The 19,433-nt window shown below is 39.5% G+C and overlaps 1 protein-coding gene across 1 annotated transcript in view; it reads right to left on the bottom strand.

Moving 5' to 3' along the window:
- Nucleotides 1-17,953, bottom strand: part of PAFAH1B1 (platelet activating factor acetylhydrolase 1b regulatory subunit 1) — a 78,553-nt gene extending 60,600 nt beyond the window's left edge. Inside the window, exon 1 of the mRNA XM_045773713.2 lies at nt 17,587-17,953. The gene's annotated coding sequence lies outside the window, so the exon portion shown is untranslated. The remainder of the gene's footprint in view (nt 1-17,586) is intronic.
- Nucleotides 17,954-19,433: the final 1,480 nt, after the last annotated feature.

Here is a 19,433-nt window from a genome sequence, read left to right as displayed (position 1 = left end):
CACGCCCTGAGCTGAAGTCAGACGCTTAACCGCTGTGCCACCCAGGCGCCCCTGGAAAATAGGTTTTGACTCTGATTCAAAAGATTCAATACTGAAGGTATGTGACAAGATACAGAACTGTAGTTCTAGTATGGATGAAGAAAAAAAATCTTATTTTTAAGGGGCAGAGCCATGTATTAGTATGTTTCTTGAGGGCAGAGACCGTATCTATTATAGACATAAATAAAAAACAATACTTCCTTACATTTGATCTATGCTAAAAACTATCATGAATTCTGATCCGTAAGAATGGTCTTCTGCTGAGGCAAGTTCCAGCCACATAAAACAGGGTTGTGTATTGGCCCCTTTTTTCTTTTAAGTCTATTTCCTAATGATTTTACCATTTGGGGATACTCTGGAAAAATGCGGCTCTGTGTACCTTCAAACAAGACAGTCGTGTAGATTTAAATTTTTTTCTAAGAAGAATCTTAAGCTAAAGCGCTTGCCCAAATTTTATCTGGGTAAACTAGGTTTACACAAAAATAAATAATTAAATCCTACATATAAATGGTCTGTATTTCATGTACGGAACATCTGCACTTTAGGTATTTGCCAAAGAGATCAATCTCAATAAATATTGAAAACTGGGTTGAGAGAAATTATATCCACTGGTCAGACAACAAAGGACAATCTACATACTTTTTCAGACTGCCTCTCCCATGATGTGGTAGATCTTTCCACATTAATTGTTATTAAATACTAGACATCCATCTACCTTAAAGATGTTGATGAGGATAATGAAAATTGTACATAATCTCCGTTATGAAGACCCCTATGAAAAATTCTATTCTGATAGTGGTTACCTTTCTGAATTAACTAGTTTACTTTTATCGTAAGAACACTGTGAAAGTAACAACAGGTTTTTTTCACGCTGTTAGCTCATAGAAAGCTAAGAGTAAATTTGTGCTGTCTGTTGCAAGTATATTGTTATATACCTTTTTGGCCTAGATTCTGATTACATTTTATCCTTACCCTTTGTTTCTTCTTTCTCTTCACTTTTTTTTTTTTTAAAGATTTTATTTATTTATTCGACAGAGATAGAGACAGCCAGCGAGAGAGGGAACACAAGCAAGGGGAGTGGGAGAGGAAGAAGCAGGCTCATAGCGGAGGAGCCTGATGTGGGGCTCGATCCCATAACGCCGGGATCACGCCCTGAGCCGAAGGCAGACGCTAAACCGCTGTGCCACCCAGGCGCCCCTCTCTTCACTTTTTTCTTAAAAAATATTTTTTATTTATTGATTTGACAGAGAGATAGAGAGAGCCAGAGAGCCCACGGGGGGGGGGGGTGCTGGGCTTGATCCCAGGCCCAGGCCTCTGGGATCATGACTTGAGCCAAAGGCAGATGCTCAACCCTCTGAGCCACCCAGGCACCCCTTTCTGTTCACTTTTAATCTATGGTATTTTGCAGTGTGTGCATCTTTATCAACTGCCTTAAATAAAGGGTTACAAATCAAATACAGAGACTAAATAGAGAAGTAAAACTGTTAATCAGCTAGAAAAAACCCAACAGTGGTAGAACTGGTTTTTTTTTTTTTTTTTTGATGATGATTTTAGAGTCACTTAGCAAACTAATCCACCCAGGCACCCCTAGAATATAAGTTCAATTAAAAATAAAATGATCAGAAAGTCCATGATTGAGATCCAAACCCTGGACCATGTGGGGCACCTGGCTGACTTGGTCAGTGGAGTGTGCTGGAGTGTGCAACACAATCTCAGGGTTGTGGGTATGAGCCCTGTGTTGGGTGTAGAGATAACTTAAAAAAAAAGAAAATCTAGGGGCGCCCGGGTGGCTCAGCCGTTAAACATCTGCCTTCGGCTTGGGTCATCATCCCACGGTCCTGGGATCGAGCCCGGCATCGGGCTCCCTGCTTGGCAGGAAGCCTGCTTCTCCCTCTCCCACTCCCCTTGCTTGTGTTCCCTTTCTCGCTGTCTCTGTCAAATAAATAAATAAAATCTTAAAAAAAAAAAAAAAAAGAAAAGAGAAAGAAAACCGTGGACCATCCACTTGGGAGTCTCTGGATAAGGTACTTAATAAGTACACAGTGCTGAAAGGTAGGATGGTTAAGGAGATTAAACCAGTTTTCAACCCTTCTGCTTAAAACCTTTCTAGAACAAGAATATATATAACAGCTTTTAAAAAATTTTTAAAAAGGTGAATATTTTGCATCGCACAGAAATTCATGAATTACAAACTGTCGTAATATCTTTTTGATTTTCAACTGCACCGTGTCCTCACAGCTACTTACACAAAAATGCAGAGATCACAAACACATGTCTACAGAGAACAACGCAGGTAATAAAAATGAACAAAGCAGGCAAGGTTGTAATCTTTCCATACAAGACTCATTTTGTCTGCATATTAATCATAGTACAATATTCTTTACTTCCAGAGAAATATGCTCTGTTCCACTTTTGTTGACTATTGCAGTCATCCAACTATACGTTTTTCCGTTTTTTATAGAAACATCAACAAAGAAGTATTTTTTTCACTATAAAAAACAGTGCAAGGGCAATAATAAACAGTAATGAAGTGGCAGGAACTTGTTTCACTAGTGAGCTTATGCCCATCCAAAGGAGGGCAGCTGCAACTCTGCTTAAGCCAATTGTGCCATGGGAAAATGTAAGCCTCACAGTTCCAAGAGCTCCTAATTTTTCAGGATAATCCAAAAATGGAGACTTTATGCTAAACAGCTAATTTTTAAATTTTAACGCAAAGGAATCTTTTTAATTTAATTTAAATTAAAGGAATTTAACAATGCAAGGCAAAGAGAAACGCAATTACAGATTTGGTTTTGCCTAAAGGCTGCCTACCAGTGTGTAAACCCTAGGTCAGTACTGGATTAATATGGGTTTCTGAATAGTTGAAAAGACAGAAGAAAGAAAAACAGGATTTAAGAATTTATTGTCTAAAAAAATGTATCAGCGCTAACAATATGATCTGTTTTATTTATTCAATTAAAAGCATAAAAATTACTAAATAATAAATATTTAATTAGCCTTAGGATGAATTCTGCAATGCAAACACAAATAAAAAATAATTTTATCTACAGACAGCTTCAAATTTCCTGAAGTACTGTCTATAATGAAAATTTAGAAACAACCTAAATGTCTATTTTTGTAGTACAGATATAAAGAAACTACACTATAATCATATATGATAAACTATACAACAAAATAAACTAGATCTACATATATTAGTAATACATCTAGAAAACATTTTAAACTAAAAAACCAATTTGTAGAATAATATACAGTATAACATTCATATAAATTTTAAGCATTAGTTTTTTTCTAAAGATTCCATTCATCTATTGGGGGTGGGGGGGACAAGTAGACTCCCCGCTGAGCTGGGAGCCTAACGTGGGGGCCTGCTCCCAGGACCCCAAGATCACAACCTCAGCCAAAGTCAAGACGCTTAAATGACTGGACCACCGAGGTGTCCTTTAAGCATTATTTTTTGTTTTCTTTTGTTTTGTTTAAAGACTTTATTTGAGAGAGAGCATGGGGGAGGGGTAGGGACAGAGGGAGAGGGAGAAGCAGGTTCCCTGCTGAGGGGCTGGATTCCAGGAGCTAAAGGCAGAAGCTTAACCGACTGAACCACCCAGGCATCCCCACTTTAAGCATTATTATACATAGTTTATGGATACATACATGTATACTTTACTGTTATAGTATAAAAGCAGAACAAAAGGATATATACAAACTTCAAGAGGAACTTTACCACTGGAAAGAGTGAGGGAGGGGAAAGGGATTAGAAAGAGGTATAAAAGGGACAGCAACTATAATTAATGCTTTATTTCTTAAACTAAAGCAAATATGACAAAATGTTAACATCTGTCAATTCTGGTAGTAGTTTATGTGAATTTTTTTGCATTACTGCAAGTACTTTTCCTGCATGTTTGATATATTCCATAATTAAAATAAATAACAAATTAAACTAGAAATATGTAAAATAAAAAACAAAAAGCATTCTTCTGAGTATTGGTCCCACCAAAGGGCCTCCGACAGCAAGCTGATTATGTAAGTGATATGAAAGCACTAAAGGAATAAATCGTACACTTTTGAGGTCCTACTGTGTAGAATTTTGGAGTCAAACAGCGGAGGTACAAATATCAACCCGACAAACTTACAAACTGTGTGACCTCGGGCAAATTCTCCTATGCCTATTTGTCCATTTATAAAAGGAGCTCTACTACCCACCTCAAACAGTCGTTCTGAAACTTAATGAGATAATCAGTGTTAAGGGCCTAGCTGCCATTTTAATTCCCTCAACACAGCTCAGGAATAATGAAGACAGAGATAGTAATTTCACTTTGAAAAATGGCAATATGGCACAGTACCTTTTGCATCTTTACATACCTAAGCAAAGTAAGAGACTCTGCTATCCTAGTGTCCAAGGACAAGAACAAATCAGTTTTGCCATCACAAGATGGCAGAAAGTAAAGGTGGACTGCCCTATTACCATTATCAACTCATCTTAGTCATCTTCATCATCACCATAATAACAATGACCAACATTTACTGAGTATTTAGTGAGTACCAGGTACAGTTCTAGGCTCTTTAAATGCATTAACTCATTTGATACATCACATAAAATTTGATGTAAGAACAAGAGAAAAAGTAACAGATACCATAAGATTAATAACTGAGAGAAAAAGAAAATTTCTTTCAGGTGAAAAAAACTAGGGGAAGTTGCCTGGAAAAGGAAAATCTGGTATGCAGATTCGAAAGACTGACAGGTCAGGGTATATACACAGAGGAAAAGAAGGGAGTGTGGTACAGTGAAAACACCATAAGGAATAGGAAGTATCTTCATAAGGCTGAATTACAGGATACACGGAAGGCAGTAAGAAAAAGGAATGAAACATGAGCCAGGACACAAGAAAAGTCTTTGAGGGCCTAATTTGGATTAAGCTGGTATCTATTAAATAGTATGCTTCCAGCAACGTGCCCTTTGCATTTTCATGTTTTGCTCACTAAAGACAGTAAAAAGCTGATTTTGGCAAACTGACTTCAGCACTCTAGTTCAGGGAAATTAATCTGGCTGCTTTATGTAATATCCCACATAATTCCTCCTCTTATTCTCTCCTATGGCTAACACCACCTAGTTTCTCACTTTTACCCAGACACCCAAGCTACAAATCTGAGATGTCTTCTAATAATGTCTCTCCCCATCACACTATTCATTTACAATTCTACCTCCTAAAACTTTCTCTCATCAGTAACCTTGTCATGATCTTATTTCAAGCACTAATCGTTCTTTCCTGAAAAAGTCTCCTAAATGACCTTCAAACTCCAATCTATATACCTCACTGCCACCTACATAAACTATCTAAAACTACACATCTGATCATAATGCTCATCTTTGCTTGGAACTGTTTGTTGACTTCCAAATCGCCTACTATATATATATATATATACACACACACATATACACACACACATGTATACACACACATACATATGTGTATATACACACACACACACATATATATATAATTTTTACAAAGTCTATTAGTCTGGCTCATATGTACCTTTGCAGCCTCATACCCATACATACCCTTCGAATCCCCTCTGCCAAACTACTTTCCAGCATACACATAACAGTTTTTCATGCTTTTCTGTGTATGTTGCTGTTCCCTCTACGTAAAATAACCTTCCCCCATGTCCACTCCAATTATTCATTCAAAAGTCAGTTTAAATAACATCTTTTTCAATGGTCTTTAGTGGGGAGATGTGATGGCCCTGCAACAGGCTAACATACATAATGTACACCACTATAATCCAGGACCCAGATTTTAAACACTACATAAGGAGGGGGGAAAAAACTAAGGATACTGAATTTCCTATCCATTTAATTATATCACTAAGAATCTAGAGAAAATTCAAATCTAAAAGTTCTATTTTCAGTCAAGTTTTCCCTTTTTATAAAACCATTTGAATAGTAAAAAAAAAAAAAAAAAAGCCATTCTTAAAATCTGACAAATCCGTACACTTCAAACTAATATAACACTGTATGTTAACCATACTGGAATTAAGAATAATAATAATAAGGGGCGCCTGGGTGGCACAGCGGTTAAGCATCTGCCTTCAGCTCAGGGCGTGATCCCGGTGTTCTGGGATCGAGCCCCACATCAGGCTCCTCCGCTATGAGCCTGCTTCTTCCTCTCCCACTCCCCCTGCTTGTGTTCCCTCTCTCGCTGGCTGTCTCTCTGTCGAATAAGTAAATAAAATCTTAAAAAAAAAAAAAAAAGAATAATAATAATAAAAAAAATAGCCCCCCCAATCTAACAAATCTAGAAATAGGGAGGGGAGCAGGAAGCTAAGATTTACCGACGAAATGAATAAGCAATTAAATATTCTGGCTGTTAAAGTTTATTACCATATTTTCATAAACAATAAAAAAAATCAGATATAACAGAATTAACAGATTTTAATGTTTTTAATGACTGAACTGTCACTTCAAATTTTTAAAATATTACACCATGGTGCTAGCTATTATCTTTATAATCACAAATCTCAACATAAAAATATAACAGAAAACACGTAACAAAATTATTATTCAAGCTTTCTGGCTCTTTGGAATTGACCTAAATAAATTTTCTGTGTAACAGTATATCCTTAAAGAGAAATTTATCTCTACCTAGAAAAAAACAATGGCCTATTAGAGAAATTAAAAACCATCTTAGGCCATTAGCTCTCATTTTTATGAAGCATCACAACATACCCCTAAAGCTTCAAATACCACTACCTCAGAGAATTATCTAAGATCCAAAGTACTTTAAAAAGTATTGCTTTAGAAATGTTAGAAATAATACTTTATGTGGGAGTCAACCTTGACTCTTTACTTTATTCCTCTATAACCAATTACCTTTATCTGCCGTTTATCTCCTGAACATTTGTTGGATTATTCTCCTTTTGTCTATCCTTAGTACCATCATCTCTCACTCTTATTTCAACAGGTCTGCCAAAATCCAGTCTTGGCCTGTTAACATCTATCCTCTACACAGCTCCCAGGGCCATCTACTTATGATACAATCTGACCATATCACTTCTCTACTTAAAAACAAAACCTTCGGGGCGCCTGGGTGGCACAGCGGTTGAGCGTCTGCCTTCGGCTCAGGGCGTGATCCCGGAGCCCCACATCAGGCTCCTCCGCTATGAGCCTGCTTCTTCCTCTCCCACTCCCCCTGCTTGTGTTCCCTCTCTCGCTGGCTGTCTCTATCTCTGTCGAATAAATAAATAAAAAATCTTAAAAAAAAAAAAACCTTCATTGGCCCCCTGTTTTTTATTTACTTAATATTTATATAACACTTACTATATGCTAGTCACTGCTGTAACTGTTTTACAAGTATTCATTTACTCCTCACAACTGCTGATGAGAATTTAAGTAACTAGCCTTTATGTAGTGTGCACGTGTGTGTGCACACACGTGTGTAAAATATAAGATAACACAGTCAGGTAAGCAGCAGAGCTGAAAGCTGAACTCAGCACCTGGGCTCCATAGTTGGGGCTCTTAATCACTCAACTACGCTGCCTCCCTACTTCCTAAAGTCCACGTACTTTAAAATAGTTTATAAGGCCTTTGATGAATATCTGGTCCCTGCCCATTTCAAGTCTCGTTTTTCATCAAGTCCCACTTTGCTCACACTCCAGTAACACTGAGCATCGTGTAATGTAGGTCAGGTCTTCCCTCTCCCCACACTGACCCTTATGATTGATTCTACTTCTGCTGTCCCCAGTCTGGAGCACCTTCTAGTACCTCAGCATGGTTCCTACAACAGACTGCACTGAATACATTCTGATGACAGAAGCAATTCTTTAATGCCTCATAACGTTAGTGGGTAATAAAAAACAAAAATTTTCTATTATTAATTACCACTGGCAGACATATGAAACACAAAACACCAAATGTTTTAGGACTCAAGTCTCCAGTACACCTAATGGTTATCCAGTTAAAACACACACAAACAACAATAACAAAAAACCTTCCCCAACCTTGGTCCTCCTTCAACTCTTTTTAAGTCTATGGTGGAGCCTGGAAATTTACATTTTTAACAGATAAAAACCTACATCTGAGGAGAATGGTCCATTAACATCCTGCTTTACAAGCTATATCAAGGTAATCAGGCCAGATCAACTCCTCTATACTAACTCATGACCCCAGCCACACTGAACTACTTGGAAATTTCCCCACCAACCATGGTGTACTTATGAGACTGGACACAAATCATTTCCTCTGCCTGGAACCCCAAACAACGTGACAGGATTTCCTCAAAAATGTTTAACACCTTTGTGAAGACTTCCTTGAACAGTCTGGGCCCTCATCACACCAAATACATATTTTGATTATAGCGTTGTTATGCTACCTTTTCATATTAAATTATGTGTTTAAATAGTTTTAAGACCTTCAAGGGCAGGGACTGACAATTATGTTTGTATCCTCAGTACTTGGGATATAATTTAGCTAAATAAATGTTTGCTGGACAGAAAATTTGATGAAAAAAATGTTTTTAAAGATGTGTTTTTAGAGAGAAAGAATGAGAGTGCAAGGGGAGCGGGAGAGAAAGAATCCCAGAGACCCCCACTGAGCGTGGAGCCCAAGGCAGGGCTCGATCCCATGATCCTGAGATGATGACCCAAGCCAAAATCAAGAGTCAGATGCTTAAGTGACTGAGCGAACCAAGCACCCCTTAAAAAAAAAAAAAAAAAAAAAAAAAAGATGAAAATTTAGAAGAGAAAGATACGTAATGGTGTTGGGTATTTTTTTAAATTTTTATTTATTTTTAATTTTTATTTTTTGGAGTGGAGCCCAACTCGTGCCTTGAATTCACAACCCTGAGATCAAGACCTAAGCTGAGATCAAGAGCTTGAGCCATGCAGGCACCCCAGGATATTTTTTAAAAAGTAGAAACCCAATGCAAATCTCTATACAAGTGTTATAATGGAAGGGCAAGGTATAAAAAGAACTTTCGTAACTGCAATTCTCAAAAATGATCTTACTCTCGAATTATAAATTCTCCTTAATGTAAAATAAGTATCTTTCAGGACAGGGATCTACGAGTTCTGTCTTGAAAATAAAAGAGTCTAAGCAGTCAAACTGTTTTGTTTTCTGCTGTACTATTTAAAACTTGTTATTTGGTGTATTCATATACTAGGAAAGAATCAATGACTAAGATATCCTATTTGTTTCGCTTTTCAGATCACAGCAGTCTCCCTCTAAAAACAAGCCCCAAAACAGGGAAATGGGGAGCTCTTCTCTAAAATCCCAACACTGAACTTCACTCTCAGAATAATTTCTAGAGGGATATATAATTCACTTAACCATGTTTCTTCAAAAGCTTTCTTTGATCTTTAGTTTCCAAACTATAGTTACAATACTTTTTAGAAAACCAGCAAAATTTAGGGTTATTTGAATTAATATTTAAGATTCTAAACTAAATTTTTCTGACAGTCAAAAATGTAAATTGTTTTAATAAACGGGGGAGAGGAGATAAATTTGTTTTACAGAAGAACTCCACTTAACATATGTAAACACTGCCCCCTCCCCATTCAACTTGACTAACTTCCAAAGGATAAAGTAGGAGAATGAAAAAACAGTAACTTTAGGGTAGAGAAAAGCGGCACATACTACATTAACTAAATGATGAAGGTTAACACCACCAGTGATGTTTTGTGTTTATCACATAGCCCTAGACATATGATGAGAAGTGCACTTCATCTCTGTGGTATTTCCTCCAAAAACACTTAACCCCAATCTATTGAAAAACCACCACACAAATCCAGTTTGGGAGACATTTTACTGGATACCTGACGAGTACTAACTCAAGACTGTCAAGGTAATGAAAAACAAGGAACCACTGAGAAACTGTCACAAACCAGAAGAGACTAGAGAGGCATAACCAAATGTAGTACGGTACCCTGGGCTGGATCTAGAACAGAAAGAGGACATTAATGCAAAAACTAGTCAAATCCACATAAAGTCTGGAGTTTAGCTAACAGTAAATACCAAGACTGACAAATGTACCTCAAAAATATAAGATGTTAACAATGGGGGGAAAAAACCTCTCCACTATCTTACAACTTGTTTGTAAATCTAAAATTATTCCAAAATAAAAACTTTTATTTAAAAAAAATACAGGAAAAATGTGGAATTATTTAAATTAATACTATTTAAAAGTACAAAAATGTTCTGATTGTTAAAGATGTAAACCATACTTAACAGTTTAAATAAAATGCTTATTTCCAACATACTTTAACAGTAAAAAAATGAATTATTCCATTTGGCACTGATTTACACAGCACTCTTTGCCTATTAAGAAACTTTGAGGGGCACCTGGGTGGCTCAGTCGGTTGAGCGTGGCACTCTTGATTTCGTCTCAGGTCATGATCTCAGGGTGGTGAGATCGAGCCTGCACTGGGCTCCAAACTCAGTGTGGAGTCAGGTTCAGATTTTCTCTCTCTCTCTCTCTCTCTCTTTCTCTCCCCGCCCTTCCCCCTCTGCACACGCCTCTCTAAATAAATAAATAAATAAATATTTTAAAAAAGAGAAAAGAAACTTTGAAGATATCACTGGTTTCAGACACACATAATGGATACCAAAGAGACAAAAAATCCCTAATTCTTAAGAAATACACTTAAGGGGTCCCAGGGCAGGGGGGCGCCTCAGTCAGTTAAGCATCTGACTTTGGCTCAGGTCATGATCTCAGGGTCCTGGGATCAACCCTGGCATCAGGCTCCCTGCTCACTGGGGAGTCTGCCTGGGATTCTCTCTTCTTCTCCCTCTCCCCCCGCCCCGGCCCCTCGTACCTCTCTCTCTCTAAAATAAATAAATCTTAAAAAAAAAAAAAAAAGAAATATACTTAAAAATTTAAAAACTACTACATTAAGGGGCACCTGGATGATTCAGTTGGTTAAGCATCTGACTTTGGCTCAGGTCATGATCTCAGGGTCCTGGGATCAATCCCACCATCAGGCTCCCTGCTCAGCAGGGAGTCTGGTTGTCCCTCTGCCCCTCCCCCCACTTCATGCGTGCTCTCTCTCTCTCTCATAAATAAAATCTTAAAAAAACTACTATATTAATATATGAATGACTACTTATTTGATTAAACAGTATGTTAATAAAAAAATCATTTACTGAAGGATTTACAGGCCATTCATCATTCAATAGTAGCCATTATTCTCTGAGTTAGATACTGTCAACATCATAGATAGGGAAACTGAAGCTTCTGCTCAAAGAACATAGCTGGCAAATCGTGGAATCAGGACTACTAAAATATTCATATATGGTTTTAGTCAATAACTTAATTTGTTCTCTATGATAATGCTGAATGTATAACTCCCCCCCTTAAAAAATAAAAATTAGCAACAAAAAACCAAATAATCAATAAAACTGACTCATCTTCACCTTCCCTTCTTTTGCAGTCAGCATATTTTTTCTTAAAGTTTTTATGTTATTTATTCATTTAAGTACTCTCTACACCCAATGTGAAGCTCAAACTCATGACCCCGAGATCAAGAGTCACACACTCTTCTGAGCCAGCCAAGATAAAAACAAATATGGAAAGATGAATAAATAAAATATGCCTTAAGCATACAGAGCACTAATATCACAAAAATGTATCTTTCTATCTTTGCCATAGATTTATTAAAATGGATTAATCAATACGTAAAATCTTAATAAACACAAAATTTTGTATGCCTTTAAAAATTAAAGTCCTTGAAAATTTCCCAGATTCTTAACTTCACTGTTATCAAAAGACAGTCTCTCAGAAATTTGTTAACAGCCCTAGTTAACTGTCAATAATTCTTGTGAACACGTAAGAGCTCAAAGAACAGACAATTAAAATGCAACAAATAATTACAAGATGCAAACGTAATGCATCCAGGTGGTTAATTCACTTCTTATGGGTGAGAATTTTGTGGCCCTGATACAAGTATGTCAGGAGTGTGACCCTGTTCCCTGGAACAACATAAAATCCCTTCAAAAAAGTATGAACACTTCTCCCTCCTTCACCTCAATTCCTGAAAGATCACTGGAAGTTAGCTATTACAAAGAACTATAGCACATTTCCTTTCACATAACCCTGCATTCAATCTATTAACAGCAAGTATTTATTTACTTATTAATACTACTTATGTATATTTACTTAAGTATTAATTTAATATTTAATATTAATTTATTAACAACTGCTTATTAATACTACCAGCATGTATGCAACAATTATTTATTTACTTATTAATACTACTGTAAAACAGTATTAGACACTCTCTGGGAGTCCCTACTCAAATGCCTACGGCCTTATGCGAGCAAAATAGTTAACAATACAAGACTGTATGTTAATAAATGCCAATTTAAATGATGCAGGCTATAAATGCTAATGGATTTTCACCATTTTAGAAGAGAAAGAATTTAACAAACACAAGAATAGTTATAAAAAGGGTCCATTTTGTCAAAAGAATAAGGAATCAGGCAAGGCAATATCCAAGTAGTTCAATGCCTGTATTTTACTTCAATCTAGCTGCTACCCCAACATGTGATCTTAGGGAAAGACATTCTCTAAATTTTTGTTTTCTCACCCATAAAAATACCAATCTGCCTCAAAAAGTAGCAGAACAAATGAAAATGAGTACCACATTCAATATATTTACAAAGTTCCAGGGAAATGTTTATGACAATGTTAAATGACAATAACTTTAGAGGATATCTTTCCAGAAGTATCCTTAATGCACAGATCAATCCTATCGAGGGACGTTTCAACCAAAAGCCACCATCTTTTAAAGGAAAGCAATAAATCAAAATAATAAGCAGTTATGATGCCTGCATCCGTATAAAGCATTTCACAAATATCAATTAAATCTAACTGCCATGGTAGGTTAAAAATTATACACATAGCAGTTTAGACACATAAACCAAGATTCTATTTAAATAACTACCTGAAAATGTCATGCCAAACTAGCAACAAAGCTAAGACAATCCAAAAACCTTAATTGCAGTTCATTATTAAAGCTCATATTATAGCATCCTTCTTCATGAAGTACAGATTTCTCAAAACACTTGGACTTTAGCAATTAGGATCCACTCTACAGCTAAACAGCTTCAGAAGAACAGGTTTTCATCTTTTTTTTCCCTTTATCTTTTCTGAACTCACTGCATACCATTAGTTCTATTTATTTAACTTTATTTTTTTATAAAGAATTTTATTTATCTGACAGAGAAAGAGACAGCGAGAGAGGGAACACAAGCAGGGGGAGACGGAGAAGCAGACTTCCCGCTGAGCAGGGAGGCCTATGTGGGGCTCGATCCCAGGACCCTGAGATCATGACTTGAGCCGAAGGCAGACACTTATCAACTGAGCCACTCAGGCGTCCCTAGTTTTATTATTTTATTTTATTTTATTTTATTTTTTAAAGATTTTATTTATTTATTCGACAGAGATAGAGACAGCCAGCGAGACAGGGAACACAAGCAGGGGGAGTGGGAGAGGAAGAAGCAGGCTCATAGCGGAGGAGCCTGATGTGGGGCTTGATCCCATAACGCGGGGATCACTCCCTGAGCCGAAGGCAGACGCTTAACCGCTGTGCCACCCAGGCGCCCCCCTAGTTTTATTTTAAATAGAGGAACATTTTAAGTAAAAACAAAACAATTACAGTCCTATTGTAGAAGACTTAAGAACAGTGACAAAGAATTTCCACTTCACATTTAACTATTTCTCTCTTTCCAACATACATGAAAACAGGTTACCTGTCATAATGAAATATTTTCAAAACAGAGACTTAGAAGCGAATAAAAAAAATCTCTTTTAGGACCACAGCAGACATGGCCAGCTCAGTTTAAAACCAACTGAGCCTTAAGTCCCTTTGGCAAAAGAGTACGTGACTCACTACTGTAGAACTCAATGGAAAGAATTGGAAAAGTCATTCTGATTGCCCTAAGATTTTGCTTTGAGTTTGTTTTTTAAAGACACCTCCATACTAATGTCAACTTCCATAGTTTCTATGGCTTGTTTATTAAAATGACAAGTTGCAAATAAGATGAACCATATGTAAACAAAAAGTAAGGTCCTATTTTTTCTCGAGTACCTAAAATATGAGCCACAAGGTGTATATATGCACATATGTATGTGTAATACGTATTGACATACATATTATTTAGTACATAGAAGGGAAGCATTTATATTGAAAAAACAGAGACAATAAAACACAGATGTCCTAGCTAAAAAAAGAAAAGTTATGATACTGATTTTTCCCTTTCAGAAACATCTCCAAATTTCTAATATACTAAAGTTATTTTTACTGAAAAATAGATACCAAATAATTTTACTAAAAAAAATGAACTCTATCCCAATCTCATTAGAAGTTTTATAAAACAGGATTATGAAGAATTTAAAAAACTGATCTCCAAATTACGCAAAAGATCCTGTCATATGTATCAGAAACATCCACAGATACATATTTGGAACTAAAGCTCTCTTAGTCAAATTATTTTAAGCTCCTGATCAATGAACAGTCTACTGAAAAATCACCACTCTTAGTGCACTTTTATACCTTAAAATACTAGGATGGGAAGATGTCACATAACATACTGAATTACCATTCCCTACTTTACTCATTTCTCACTATACGAACCCTTCTACCTTCTAATGACATTAAAAATAACAAGTGTGGGGGCGCCTGGGTGGCACAGCGGTTAAGCGCCGGCCTTCGGCTCAGGGCGTGATCCCGGCATTGTGGGATCGAGCCCCACGTCAGGCTCCTCTGCTGTGAGCCTGCTTCTCCCTCTCTCCCACTCCCCCTGCTTATGTTCCCTCTCTCGCTGGCTGTCTCTATCTCTGTCAAATAAATAAATAAAATCTTTAAAAAAAAAATAAATAAATAAAAATAACAAGTGTGAAAATATATCATATATTGACAAAGAGTCTTAAGTCTCATCAAAATCACACTTAGCACATGAATTTGACATTCTTTTGAAGATGTCTATTCACATGAATGCTTGATGCAAGGCATTAAAGTGACCTACCCTCTCTTATGGTAGTACCTTACAAAAGGTCCCTTTCAAGGGACAACACAAGAAGAAAGCCTTTATAAATAGCCTTTAACACAAATTATCTTACCCCTTTTTACTTATTTTTGATATTATTACAAAATCAGATTTACTGTTCCAATGCAAACTAAAGTAAAAAAAAATCTGTAATATTCTTATTCAGATTTTTGCCATATTTTCTATTACTATTTCTTGCCAAATATTTCTGGCATTCATTAACTTACACTTACTTGACTAAAACAATAAAAAAAACATTAACACACGGGTTGTATATGTGTGTGTGTGTGTGTGTGTGTGTGTGTGTGTATACACACAAATACAGAGACAATAAATGTCTGCTTTAGAGCAGGGACATTGCTTTTTACCCCAATCATTCAATACCCACCCACCTTGCAAAAATGGTGGAAACTAAAAACATCAGATTTTAAAATTTACTACAGAGAAATGCCTTTGTTGTAGCACCAACTGGATCAAATAACCTTACAAAACATAAGCAAAAGAAAAATGGTATGAAAGGGCAATCTACATTTCACAGCTTCTGCTCTCTTACTCCACCCAGTCTCAGCTCAATGGCTGTTCACAGCATCCACAAATATTAGCCCATTTTTAAAAGAGGACGGGGTGGGTACCAAAATAGGGTTATCTCTATCAAAATCAATATATACAGGAATCTCATGAAAAACTGGGTTCCTTTCTCTGATTTATTAAAAGAAAAAACAAAACAAAACAAAAGCTTCAAATTTGTTTTAAGAGCTCCTCCCCTTCTGAACAATCCAAACAATGATCATTTATAATAGAACATGAAAGAATAAATCACCCTAAATACAGATTACACTTATGCTTTAATAAAAACTGCAATTTGCAATGGTCAATTATTTTGCAAAACGGTGTCTTGAAAGATACCCATGAGAGATTAAAAGCTAGCTGATGTCTTAGAAGCAAATCAGAATTTTTTAAGTAAAACCTTTTATAAATTCAACATTTTATCACTGCTGACATACCCAGGCAAGAAATTTTCCTGGAGACTGAACCCTGCAGCAATCAAGCCCTGCTGCAGAAAAAAACAAAAAACAAAAAACAAAAAACCAACCAAAAAAAAAAAATTTTTTTTTTTAAAGCAAATACTACTGTGGCAAAAGAGGAGGGATGACATTACTGGTATGAAAGGCCCAAGCTCTCTCCTCCGCCCTAGACTCAAAATGAAATTCACACAAAACAACCCACCTCCCAACAAAAATAGAATTACCAAAAATGGCATAAATTTTTTGTTTAGCCTTTAACGTTATGAATCTTGAGGACCATGTGTTAAAGTAGAGGTCGGGATAACAGTAATCTTTATTCTCTCCCGATTGCCTCTTAAGGAAGGGGGGGGGGACCTTGGCATGACATCGCCCATTGAGAATGAAACCACAAATCTGGTTCTTCTCTTCAAAAGCACAAATTCTTAACCAAAGGATTGATGTAATTTGGACTCAAACCCCAACCCCAAAAGAAAAATCCGGCCCTCCTCCCAGGGAGTTTCTTGCTAAGTCACTGAAGAAAGGCAGAAAAACAAATAAAGCCAAGGCACCTTGCTCTCTCTTATCTAAAATATTGAAAACCTACTCCTTTTCTCTGCTGTTTAGAGAGAGAGAGCGTGTTGAAATTTGCCCACCACCTCAAAGACATTTTCTATTTTCTCACCTGGGAGACTAAAGAAGGCACTGCGTTTCCTAAAGGAGTGGGGAGATTAGATGAAGGGGAATGGCTGAGGGCCTCGAAGCTGTGTTACAACGTCAAAAGGCAACTCCCGTCTCAGGAGCCAGTGGCAGAAAAGAAAAACCTGCCTGATTCGGTGGGTGGATGCTGCGGATGGTTCGGTGGGTCGGGCCGCTCCTCTTTAGCGGGTGTAGAGTCTGGACCACCACACAGAGGGACCAGGGAAGGGCTGGGCCATCCTCCTCAGGTCAACCCCATCCTAAGGACAGGTGGGGGACGCAACGCCTGGAGGCCTATGGGTGCCGAGGCCGCGCGGAGCTGAGCGCCGTCCCCGAGCCGCCAACCACGGGTGGGGTGGGGACTGCGGAGCTCGCCTTCCGCGGCCAGGGAGAAGAGGGCCAAACCCTTTCCCCAAGATCAGAGAGCGACCTGCTTTCCACGCCCTTCCTACCCAAGAATACTTTTCTTGCTAAGTCACTGAGGGAGGAGGGCGATCTCTTCCCGGGGAGGGCCGCGGGTGGAGACGCGGCGGCTCCGGCAGCCCCCGAACCCGGGCCGGGGAGGAGGGGAGCGAGGGCAGCGCCCTCCCCGGCCTGTCCCTCCTCCTCCCGTGTCTCTCACTCAACGGCCGTCGCGGCCGCCATTTTGAGAGCGAGGAGAGAAGAAGAAGGAGGAGGCGGCGGCAGGGGGAGGGGAGAATGGGAGGGAGGGGACCGGCGCAGCCACCTCGTCAGGCCGCCCGGCCCGCGGCCGCCCGAGCGCGGAGGAGAAGACAGAGGGGAGGGCGCAGACCCTCACCGCCTTACCCGAGCGCTGCACCGCCGCCTCCGCAGGGCCTCTTCCGTCCTTCACTCCCATCCACCGGCGGGGGAGGGGGAGAGGGAGAGGGAAGGGAGGAAGGAGGGAGGGAGGGAAGGAGGGAGGGGGAGGATGGCGCGCTGGGCCCGGTCCCGGGGAGGGGGAGGGGAGGGGAGCGGGCGGGCTCCTCAGCCGTTCCGGGGCTCGAGCCCAAGCCTGGCGCTCGCGGTTTCTCTCGCTCGCGCCCGAGCGCTCCTCCTTCTCTTTCTCGCTCCTTGGGTCCCGGGATCGCTGCTCGTTCGCTTGCTCACTCGCTATCTCAGCCACCGGACTCCGCCGCCGCCCCGCCGCTCCAGCTCCGTCTGTCACAGGAGCTGCCCCAACGCCCTGACGTCACCACGCCGCCGCCGCCGCTGCCGCCGCCGCCGCCGCCGCCCCAGACCCGCCGGGATGAGAGAGGGGAGGGGGGCCGGGAGCGGAGAGGGCTGCGGCGCATGCGCCGGCCTGGGCCGGGCCCTGAGCCGCGCTGCCTTCCGCTTAGCGGGCGGGCTTTGCGATGCGGCTTGGCGGTACCGAGTGCGGGGCGGACGGGCTTGCGCAGGAGGTGCTCCTCGCGTTTAGCTAGGCTCTGTAACCTTGGGTTCCTTTTTCCTAGACCCTCGTCTGATGATTCAGGGACTTCAGGAACTCCAGCTGTATTCGCCTCCCCGCCCTGCTCTTGCCCACAAACAGAGCCCTCCCCGCTTCTCCCGGCCAACAGCGGAGACCCGTTGGGACCCGTGGATATCGGCCCCGATAGGCTTCAGAATAAAGTGGAGCCGAGGCCAAGCCGTGGCCCCTTCTATCTCCGGCCTTCGGGTTTATTTTCCAGTTTGGTGGGGGCAAAAAGGAGGGAAGTAGGTTGGGTGGGTTTGGAGAGAAGAGCTGTTGAGGTTTTTAAAAGGCTCATGGATAGCCCAATTGTTTCATTTTTTTATTATAGATTTTTACTTGGGAGGATTCGCTTTTAGACATGATTCAGCTCTTCTTTTCCTTAGTCACACACACGTTTCAGACACTTGAAGTCTTGAAACTGACACCCAAAGAAAGACCTGGAACTTTATCCTCAGGAGGTGCTCAATGCCTGCGGGCGCGCGCGCGGGGGCGCGCGTGCTAAATTGTGGGTTTAGATACTGATGACAAAGAAGTCTTGGGGATTTGCAGTCTATTTATTCCACACGGAGATATTTTATTTAAAATAGGCCAGATTTATATTGCACTGTATGGTAACTAGAATTTAAAATAAAATAAAATGGGCTAGATTTGAAGTTCTGAACCTTTCAATATGGTTCAACCTCTCAATCAGAGGCATCTAGTGTGATTATTTTGTCCAAGGAAACTCTTCCTAAAACATAGGTTTAGGCTTATGTTTATTGATTTTATTAATTCCCCTTATGTAGGTAAATGCGTACACTGACCTTGAGAAGCAACTGGGTTAATGAAAGGTAACTTGGGTATGAATCCTGGATCAGCCATTTACCAGAAATGCGACATTGGCTAAATTACTCTCTGGCCTTGGTTTCTCTATAAAACAGACCTAATAAATAGCTAACTTATGAGGCTTCTGTGAGAAATGGAGAGGTGATGCTGCATGTATGATATATATTACCTTAGTGGGGAATCCTGTGTAATTCATGTAACCGTTTATGTTGCTTGATACCAAAGCAAGTTTCCTTTTCCAGAGAAATGTTGTCTCTATCCTTGGAGGTGTTCTGGAAGAGCATGAGTGAGGGTTGGTTGTCTGGAGGGCTTGGGTTTTTCTTCATGAAGGCAGGGAAGGAAATCGAATGGTCTCTGGAAGGTTTTTTTCAGGTTT

This window comes from Ursus americanus, chromosome 23, assembly GCF_024610735.1.
Source record: "Ursus americanus isolate L20-20 chromosome 23, mUrsAme1.1.p, whole genome shotgun sequence".
Classification (NCBI taxonomy): Eukaryota; Metazoa; Chordata; class Mammalia; order Carnivora; family Ursidae; genus Ursus; species Ursus americanus.
The sequence above is the reverse complement of the archived record's forward strand: the minus strand, read 5'-3'. Positions and strand labels throughout refer to the sequence as shown.